Genomic DNA, 8,999 nt, shown 5'->3' on the forward strand with positions numbered 1-8,999 from the left:
TACAATGCTGACATGAGAAACTTTAAACATTTGCAACCCGTCTTGGCAGCTTGCTGAGATGAGAGCCACTGTGATGACTAAACAAGAACTAGTTATTAAATGAGGTAGGAATTATTTTGCCTTTTTTGCACATAATTTGTTTTAAAGTCTGACAAGTTTTGTGGTTAAAACAAGCTCAAAATACAACCATCAGCCATAACATTATGACCAGTGCCAGGTGAAGTGGATAAGACTGATGATCTCCTCATCATGGCACCTGTTAGTGGGTGGGATATATTAGGCAGCAAGTCAACATTTTGTCCTCAAAGTTGATGTTAGAAGCAGGAAAATGGACAAGCGCAAGGATTTGAGCGAGTTTGACCAAAAAGTGCCAAATTGTGATGTCTAGACCACTGGATCAGAGCATCTCCAAAACTGCAGCTCTTGTGGGGTGTTCCCAGTCTGCAGTGGTCAGTATCTATCAAAAGTGTCCTTTAAGTCCTGTAAGTATTCTTGAAGTCCTGCAAGTTGCTGCTAACATCTTAGTGCCAGATACCATAGCACACCTTCAAGGATCTAGTGGAGCCCATGCCATGAAGGGTCAGGGTTGTTTTGGCAGCAGAAGGGGGACCAACACAATATTAGACAGGTGGTCATAATGTTATGCCTGATCTGTGTAAATAAATCATGCAATTTCTGAGAGGTGATACAATTTTGAATCATTTGACATAAAGCCAATTATATCATTTGCTACACAAGTTTCTGAGACCTCTGCACCACTGATACTATCTATCCTGAAAAACATGATGTATACAACTCATGTCTTCTGTGGGAAATCTAAAGTCCATCTTTGCCTGAACAAGGACAGAAACAGTTTTGTCTTCTGCAAGGTGAAATAAAAAGGTTGTGAAAAGCAAACCCAAGAATAACCAAAATACATGTTTGAAAATGTTCCAAATACAGCTTATGCTTTTATTCTAAAATAACCATTGTTGAGGTCAGTAAATTGCCATATAGGCTTGATGTATCAAATATGATACAAAAGGTGTTTATCACATGAGTGGTGGTTTGAGGACTCAGTGATAACACCAGGAGTGAAATAAAGACAAAAGGTAAAATGTTATTAAAAAAAGAATGGTCTTCAGGGTGAGGACTCTTCAGCGTGCAGGTGGACTGCAGAAGCTCGTCAGTTTGTTAAAGAGAATCCAGAAATGGTAGTGCAATCACGCTGGGGTTGAGTGAGTGAGTGCTAAGGGGATCCAAGAGGGCAGACAGAAGAGAGAGATGTTCTGATGGCTATGGTAACAGAGAGGCAGGCAGAAAACAGGCAGACAGATTCAGGCAGGCAGACAGATTCCAGCAGACAGACAGGCAGAGAGAATCCAGATCTAATAATACAGGCAGGGTCAGAACCAGATATTGGACAGAACAGGTTTTCAGGTATAAACAGGATCCAAGTCTTAATCTAGAAACAGTTCCAGGGTCTAATCAGGTACTCATGGCTGGCAGAGATCAGGCAGAAGATATGTCAGAAATGTAGCAAGGTTCAGATGCCTACAGGGGTTCTGGTTCTGGTTCTGGTTCTGGTATGGTATGGTATGGTATGGTATGGTATGGTATGGTATGGTATGGTATGGTGTAGTGTAGTATAGTGTTGGTTCTCAGGCACAAAGCACAATCTGACAGAGAAACAAGCCCAGGGTAGCTGCTTATATGGGAGAGAGGGGTGCACAGGTGAAAGTCATCAGTCAATTAGAGTGGCAGCGTGAGCAGGCACGAGACGGAGGGGGAGAGAGAGCGCAGGAGAAAACCAGGAACTGGAGTAGCAGGGTCCGTGTGAGGCAGCGGAGCAGGGATTATGACAATCAGGGATCCCTGAAATCTGGCCCAGGAGATCCACTTTCCTGCAGAGTTTAGCTCTAACCTTAATCAAACACACCTGAGCACACTGATCAGTGTCTTCAGGATCATTAGAAAATCACAGGAGTCTGATCAGGGTTGGAGCTAAACTGTGCAGTGCACTGGCCCTCCAGGGCAAGATTTGAGGAACCCTGCTTTATATTCACTAATTAGTGAATCCCACCTCAGAAACTGCATGTTCAGGTTGGCAAAAGGTCAAAGGCATTGTGAGAGTGAAATGAAAAAAAAAAAAAAACAATCCACACTCAATCCTCCTTGTAGCTGAAGGAATGGTTGTGTTTCTGTTCCTTTCCCGCTGTTGCATCATCAAATGTGGCACATGGGCAATATTCTGAGAGAGCCTAGATGATAAGATGGACAGTAGAAACATGAGAGTGATGTAGAACTGGATCTCGTGGGCCAGATTTGAGGATCCCTGGTCTAGAGTGAGGAGTAGGGCAATTCACTTGTCCTTCATGTTTGCAGTCATGATACTGCTTTTGCAGTGATTAATGGATTGGATTTGCTTATCAAAACTGATGTGGTCTTGATATGAGTAAGATATCTGTGGCCATGTTTCAGTGAGTGGTATATTTTTGTGATGAAGTGCTACACCTAAGATACTTCCGGTGTTCCTGTCTTCACCAAACACTTAAAAGTCATTTAAAATACAAATTAGTGCTAGTGAAATGAGCCCTGGTGCAGTGTTTACACAAGGGGATGAAGGGAAGATACATGTTATTGCTCAGGCTTCGAGCTTACTGAAATGATCAGAAACGTTTGGAGTGACAGAGGAGTGTGTGGGAGTGTAATGGCTGGTGGAATAGTGCAGTGTAAAGAAGTCATTTGGAGATAATGGTCCATCATGCTGTATTCATATGGTGAGATCTCAAACTGAAACTCTCACTGAGACTCTCATTCACCTCCAAGGGTTCAGTGAGAATGACAACATGATCTCAGATTGTTTCATGGTCAAACATTTTAATACTGTAACACACACACACACACACACACACAGTTGTGCTTAAAATGATTCATACCCTTGGTGTTTTTATAGTGTTTTTGAGTTGTCTTCTGTGATGAATGAGTTTTATAACACTTTCATATATTTAATATGTGACAAACAACTGAAGAAATAATAATGTCATATTTCAAGAAATATGACATTTCATAGGTTTTTATTGACAAATATTCAAAAATCACCATGTTCAGAATTATTCATACCCTTTATATTACAATGGTTCAATAATCAATAGAAAAGCCTTTGTTCTTAATGACGGCCTGCAAACGCTTCTAGTAGGTCTCCACAAGATTTCTACAGGTCTGCTGCGGAACCATTGCTTGACCACTCAAGCCATATGCTTCGGGTCATTATCCTGCTGGTAGATCCAGGTTGAGCTTGTGTGCTGACGCCACCAGGTTTTCATCAAGAATTTTGACATAGTCCTCCTTTTTCATGATACCATCTATCTTAACAAGGTTACCTGTACTACTGGCAGAGAAGCATCCCCATAGCATGATGTGACCACCGCCATGCTTGACCGGTGGGATGGTATTCTTAGGATTGAAGGCTTGTACTTTCTTACGCCAAACATATGCAACACCCATATGTCCAAAGAGCTCAAGTTTAGTTTCATCTGACCAGAGGATGGATGACCAGAATTTCGGATCTCTATCTAGGTGACTCCTCGTAAAGGCCAGATGGACATCCCGGTGTCTCTGGGTAGTAGTGCCTTTCTGGGGTGATGTCCATGGAGACCACATCGTTGCAGATTTCTCTGAAGGGTGGATCTTGATACCGTCTCCCCTGCTTGGTTGAGGGTGTCTATTAAAGCTTTGCTGGTGATACGGGGGTTGTTGTTTGTATCGCGGCAGATCTTTCTAGCGCCTCTAGCGCATACTTTGCGCTTCCTGCCACGCCCATCCAGGTTTTTGAATGTGTTGATGTGTTGAACATCTTGAACTTCATGTTCAAAGGTGTTACCATTTAACATTATTAGGCCTTAATTGATTACACATAAATTGATTAAATTGATTATAGTCACTGGAGTGTGAAACCACGTGCACTTTCACAAAAGAAGGAATTGGGAATAGGGTATGATTCATTTTGAACAGGCTCAAAAGAGAATCTCTGAACATATCTACTGGTATACAAATAAAGTTTAGCTAACACATATGTAGGGTTGTACTTAGCAACTAATATATATTGAATACAATGGAAGTTTCGCCAAAGTAGTTTTTAACAATAAAAAAATTTAAAAGTGTTGATTTGTCAGTTTAGACTGCTGCCCCCGTGACCCGGCTATGGATAAGCAGGAGACGATGATGATGATGATGATGATGATGATGATTTGTCCAAGGGGTATGAATAATTCTGAGCACAACTGTATGAATATGCGTTTTTGTTTCTGTGTGTGTGTGAGTATGTGTGTGTGTAATGATTTTTGGGGTGTATATATATATATATATATATATGTGTGTGTGTGTGGGGGGGTGTGTGTGTGTATGTGAGTGTGTGTATGTGTGTGCGCGTGAGTGTGTGTAATGATTTTTGGGGTGTGTGTATGTGTGTATAATGATTTTTGGGGTGTGTGTATGTGTGTATAATGATTTTTGGTGTGTGTGTGTTTGTTTTCCAGTGGTTAAAAGATAAGACTTTTACGATTAACATTCTAGTGTGCATGCTGATCTATACACTACAACGCCTAACTAATCACACACCCATTCTGATCGCTTGTGCTTAAAATTCTCCTGCACTTTTTAACGCTTCAAAAGTATTTCATCAGGACATTTTGTATTCATAAAAAAAAAACATAATACATTTTATCTTTTATGGGTTCCTTCATAAGGGCTTTATAAGCACTCTGTAAGTCTTATTTTCTAAAGCAGTGCTGCACTATTGTATGAAAGGCCTATTTAAAAACTCCAGGTGATATTTCATGTCACATCTTATGTCTTTACATGGAAGAGAAAAGAGAGACCAGCATGTAGTGATTATTATGAGCAGACGTCATGATTGGTATTGTACTTTTGTTTATTTGTGTTTTTTGAAGGGAAGAACATGCATAAAACTCTACCCACAATCCCACTGTACTTTCTCTCTTTCTGGATAATTGTTATAATCTTTATTACTGCTGAAAATATACCAAATATCCCTCACATACAGAACAATAAGCATGGTCTTTAGAATGCTTTTTGTTTCCCCTTGTCCTCCATTTTGAATGGTCAGCTATGCCCTAAATGATATTAGTGTAAATTAAGAAGCTTGGTTTTAGTACTGTAGCAGAGTTTAAATAGCTACAGGATGTTGCCTCCCCACAAGAGAGATGGGATTCCATATTTGATATCTGATGGCCTTTCAGCTTTAGCACACAAACCTGAATCCGTCTTTAGTCTCGTCAGTCGCTGAATGCCACTGTTGTCCCTTTTTGGCATATTAACAAATGAGTGATTTTCCAAGTGAAGGTCAATATATGCAGGAGAATGCTAGGAGTTAAAGGTCAGGGACATGGAATCAGTGCTACATGCTGTCTGAGTCATATAAATCACCTCGAGTGCTATTTTTTTCCCCTGAAAATCACAACATTTTAAGACACGCAAGTGTTTAAGGTTTGGACCATGTCAACATTTTTTGCTGTTGTACAAGACAGTGGTGAGACCAGCCATGCTGTAGGGTTTAGAGGCAGTGTCACTGAGGAAGAGACAGGAGTCAGAGCTGGAGGTAGCAGAGCTGAAGATGTTGAGGTTCTCTTTGGGAGTGACACGGTTGGACAGGATTAGGAATGAGTACATCAGAGGGACAGCTGATGTTGGATGTTTGGGGGACAAAGTTAGGGAGGACAGATTAAGATGGTTTGGACTTGTCCAGAGGAGGGAGAGTGAGTATATTGGTAGGAGAATGTTGGACATGGAGCTGCCAGGCAGGAGGCAAAGAGGAAGGCCAAAGAGGAGGTATATGGATGGAATAAATGAGGATATGAAACTAGTGGGTGTTGAGGACGCAGAAGATAGGGATAGGTGGAGAGAGATGATTCGCTGTGGAGACCCCTGAAGGGAAAAGCTGAAAGAAGAAGAACAAGAAGAAGAAGATTTTTGCTGTTAAAAGTACTTTTATTAGATCTTTACTTTGACAAAAAAGCATTTTATGGGCTTCTAATTCTTTGTTTTAACAGTAGCCACATGACAATGCTACAGTCCCTCTGTACTTTTGTAAAACACAGTGTTTGTGTTATTGTTGCAAAAGCAGTGTGAATAATACACTTTAAAACTGCCCTCTGTCACAGAGAATGTTTTTTTTGTTTGTTTGCATGATTAGTCAAGTCAAATTAAGTCTAAAAGCTTCTTTTGTCAGGTCAACCATATGCTAATCAGCCATAACATTATGACCACCTGCTTAATATTGTATTGGTCCCCCTTTTGCTGCCAAAACAGCCCTGACCCATCGAGGCATAGACTCCATTAGATCCCTGAAGGTGTGCTGTGGAATCTGGCACCAAGATGTTAGCAGCAGATCCTTTAAGTCCTGTAAGCTGCCAGCTCCATGGGCCTCACTTCGCAACTTACAGGACTTAAAGAATACTTTTGATAGATACTGACCACTGCAGACCGGGAACACCCCACAAGAGCTGCAGTTTTGGAGATGCTCTGATCCAGTGGTCTAGACATCACAATTTGGCCCTTTTAATCAAATTTGCTCAAATCCTTACACTTGTCCATTTTTCCTGCTTCTAACATCAACTTTGAGGACAAAATGTTGACTTGCTGTCTAATATATCCCACCCACTAACAGGGGTCATGATGAGGAGATCATCAGTGTTATTCACTTCACCCCTCAGTGGTCATAATGTTATGGCTGATCGGTGTATATAGCTGATGCAGTGCATAGTGAAATGCAACAATGGACCCTGAAAAAAAGAACCCTGGTGCTACATAAAACAACACAGAGCTACTTAATGTAGGTTGTCCTAGCCACATAAAATGCCTTTTGTTAGTTATTTCAACACTAACACTGTAACTAACACTATTCTGTCTTAATCTTTATTGTTCCTAATATTCAGATATGGAAACTTACTGGATTTGATATAATATTATATATTATAATAATAACAATTAAACACATTGAAATTGTCTGAAACCTTGAGATTGTGTGTTAAAATGCTGTAGAGGTTTCCTGTGTTGTTATTTTATTAAAAATACGATTCAATTTATTGGAATATTTGGAAATTGTTACGATACGTTAGGAACAGTTACAGATATAGCAAGGTAAGGGGTAGGTGGCTTTAGCTTTTTATGCTCACTTTGTATTGTATTGCTCACATTATTGTACAACACAATTATTCTTACTCATTACTACAATTTCTGAACGATATCTTGCTTCCTACTTAAATTAGAGTTCAAGCTTTGTCCACTTTAGCTGCCCATTACTGTGCTGATTTTGACCAATTAGCTTGATTAGCTACAGAGCTGCTTTTTAATTATTTTCAGCTAAAACACAAGGAACATTTTCTCCAGCAAGATAGACGTGACACACCATCCCTGAATTTATTCTCCTCATGAAAGACTTTCTTCAATTTCTTATCATATTTCTTCTCCCTCTTGAGGCACTTTTCTAAAATCGGTCATTTGTGAGTAGAAATAAAATAAAAGAACAAAGGTGTATTTAAAGTCACTCTTAAATTCATTAATTATACTACACAAATTATTCACTTGCTATTCTGCTCTTTGACTTTTCATTAACGAACTGAATGGCAAAGGCAAGGAGTAACCAGAGGAACAATATCCCTGAAGCTGCCACCGCTGGGCCCTTGAGCAAGGCTTCCTTCCTTTCTTCTGCCCATCCGTCCGTCCGTCTGTCCGTCCGTCCGTCCGTCTGTCCGTCAAAAAACCTCCTGAAATCAGCTAAAGCGGAGAGAATTTGTCTGGACATGATGTGTCTTTTGATGAGTACTATTTCTTTCACCTGGGGACAGAACAGAAAATCCAGCATTGATGGTGTTGTATTGACATTAATATTTCCTCCGCAACAAACTGTAGGTTACAAATTTGCACCTGTAATTACCTCAGATCAGGTGGCGTATCTGAGTGTTAACATTGATTTCTGAGCTCACACCTTCCCAGCGCTCCTGCTGAATCCAAAGCACCACTATCTGTGTCACAGCCTCATTACATTTGGGTCAGAGACATTCAGATTTGAAAGCATATTTCAATATGTATTAAAAGCCTATATGCAGTGCAACATTGATCCTCCACTGATTTAGGTAAAGATGGTTAAGGAAGTATCCAGAACAGGTCCACAGACAAGGTGAAGATGACCACTGCTTTGGTCTTCTGAAGTACACATGAACTCTGCTCCAGGGAAAATGAAAAAAATGAATTTTTTACTTGTTTTTTTTTCTTATGAGTCTAAACACTTTCTAGTCTCTCTCTCTCTCACACACACACACACACACACACTCAAACACTAAGTGCTATCAGATCCAATGCAACTCATATCTTTCGAGAGCAAAAACAAATGAAACCCCGATTGACTTTCACACTTAAGACTAATAGCTTTGCTGTTTCTCTGTCCATCTTTGCTCTGTGAAATAGCGATGTTCAAAATAAGGAGGATGGAATTGACCCATTCTTATCTGGCAGGGGCAATACCATGATCAAGGAGGTGGTTTGCCCAAAGCGAGGCTTAGACATTGCACTCAGGCTGTGCTGACCTTTGTGAATTCCCCAAATGTGGGAATATCGACTGCATAATTTCTGATCCCCTTTCTCGTTTAGAGAAGTGGTGGTTCAAGCAGTTAAGGCTCTGGGTCACTGATTGGATGGTCAGGGGTGCTGCTGTTGGGCCCTTTAGCAAGGCCCTTAACCCTCCCTGCTCCTGGGGTGCTGTATCAAGGATGACCATGACCCTGACTTCCCTTCCAAATAAGGTGGGATATGTGAAAACCTTTGGGGTGGTGGTAGCTCAAGTGGTTAAGCCTCTGGGTTGGTGATTGGAAGATCAATCAACGGGGTTGATCAAGTCCCAGCCTTGAGTTAGGCCCTCCAACCCACCCTCCTTCAGGGGCGTGGCATCATGGCTGACCCTGCACTCAAATCCTGTGACAAAAAAAAGGCTACTCAACCAT

The 8,999-nt window shown here is 40.8% G+C and overlaps 1 pseudogene; it reads left to right on the forward strand.

Moving 5' to 3' along the window:
- The first annotated feature begins 8,499 nt into the window (after positions 1-8,499).
- On the forward strand, positions 8,500-8,635 carry LOC131366465 (U1 spliceosomal RNA; annotated as a pseudogene).
- Positions 8,636-8,999: the final 364 nt, after the last annotated feature.

Source organism: Hemibagrus wyckioides, linkage group LG15 (assembly GCF_019097595.1).
Source record: "Hemibagrus wyckioides isolate EC202008001 linkage group LG15, SWU_Hwy_1.0, whole genome shotgun sequence".
Taxonomy (NCBI): Eukaryota; Metazoa; Chordata; class Actinopteri; order Siluriformes; family Bagridae; genus Hemibagrus; species Hemibagrus wyckioides.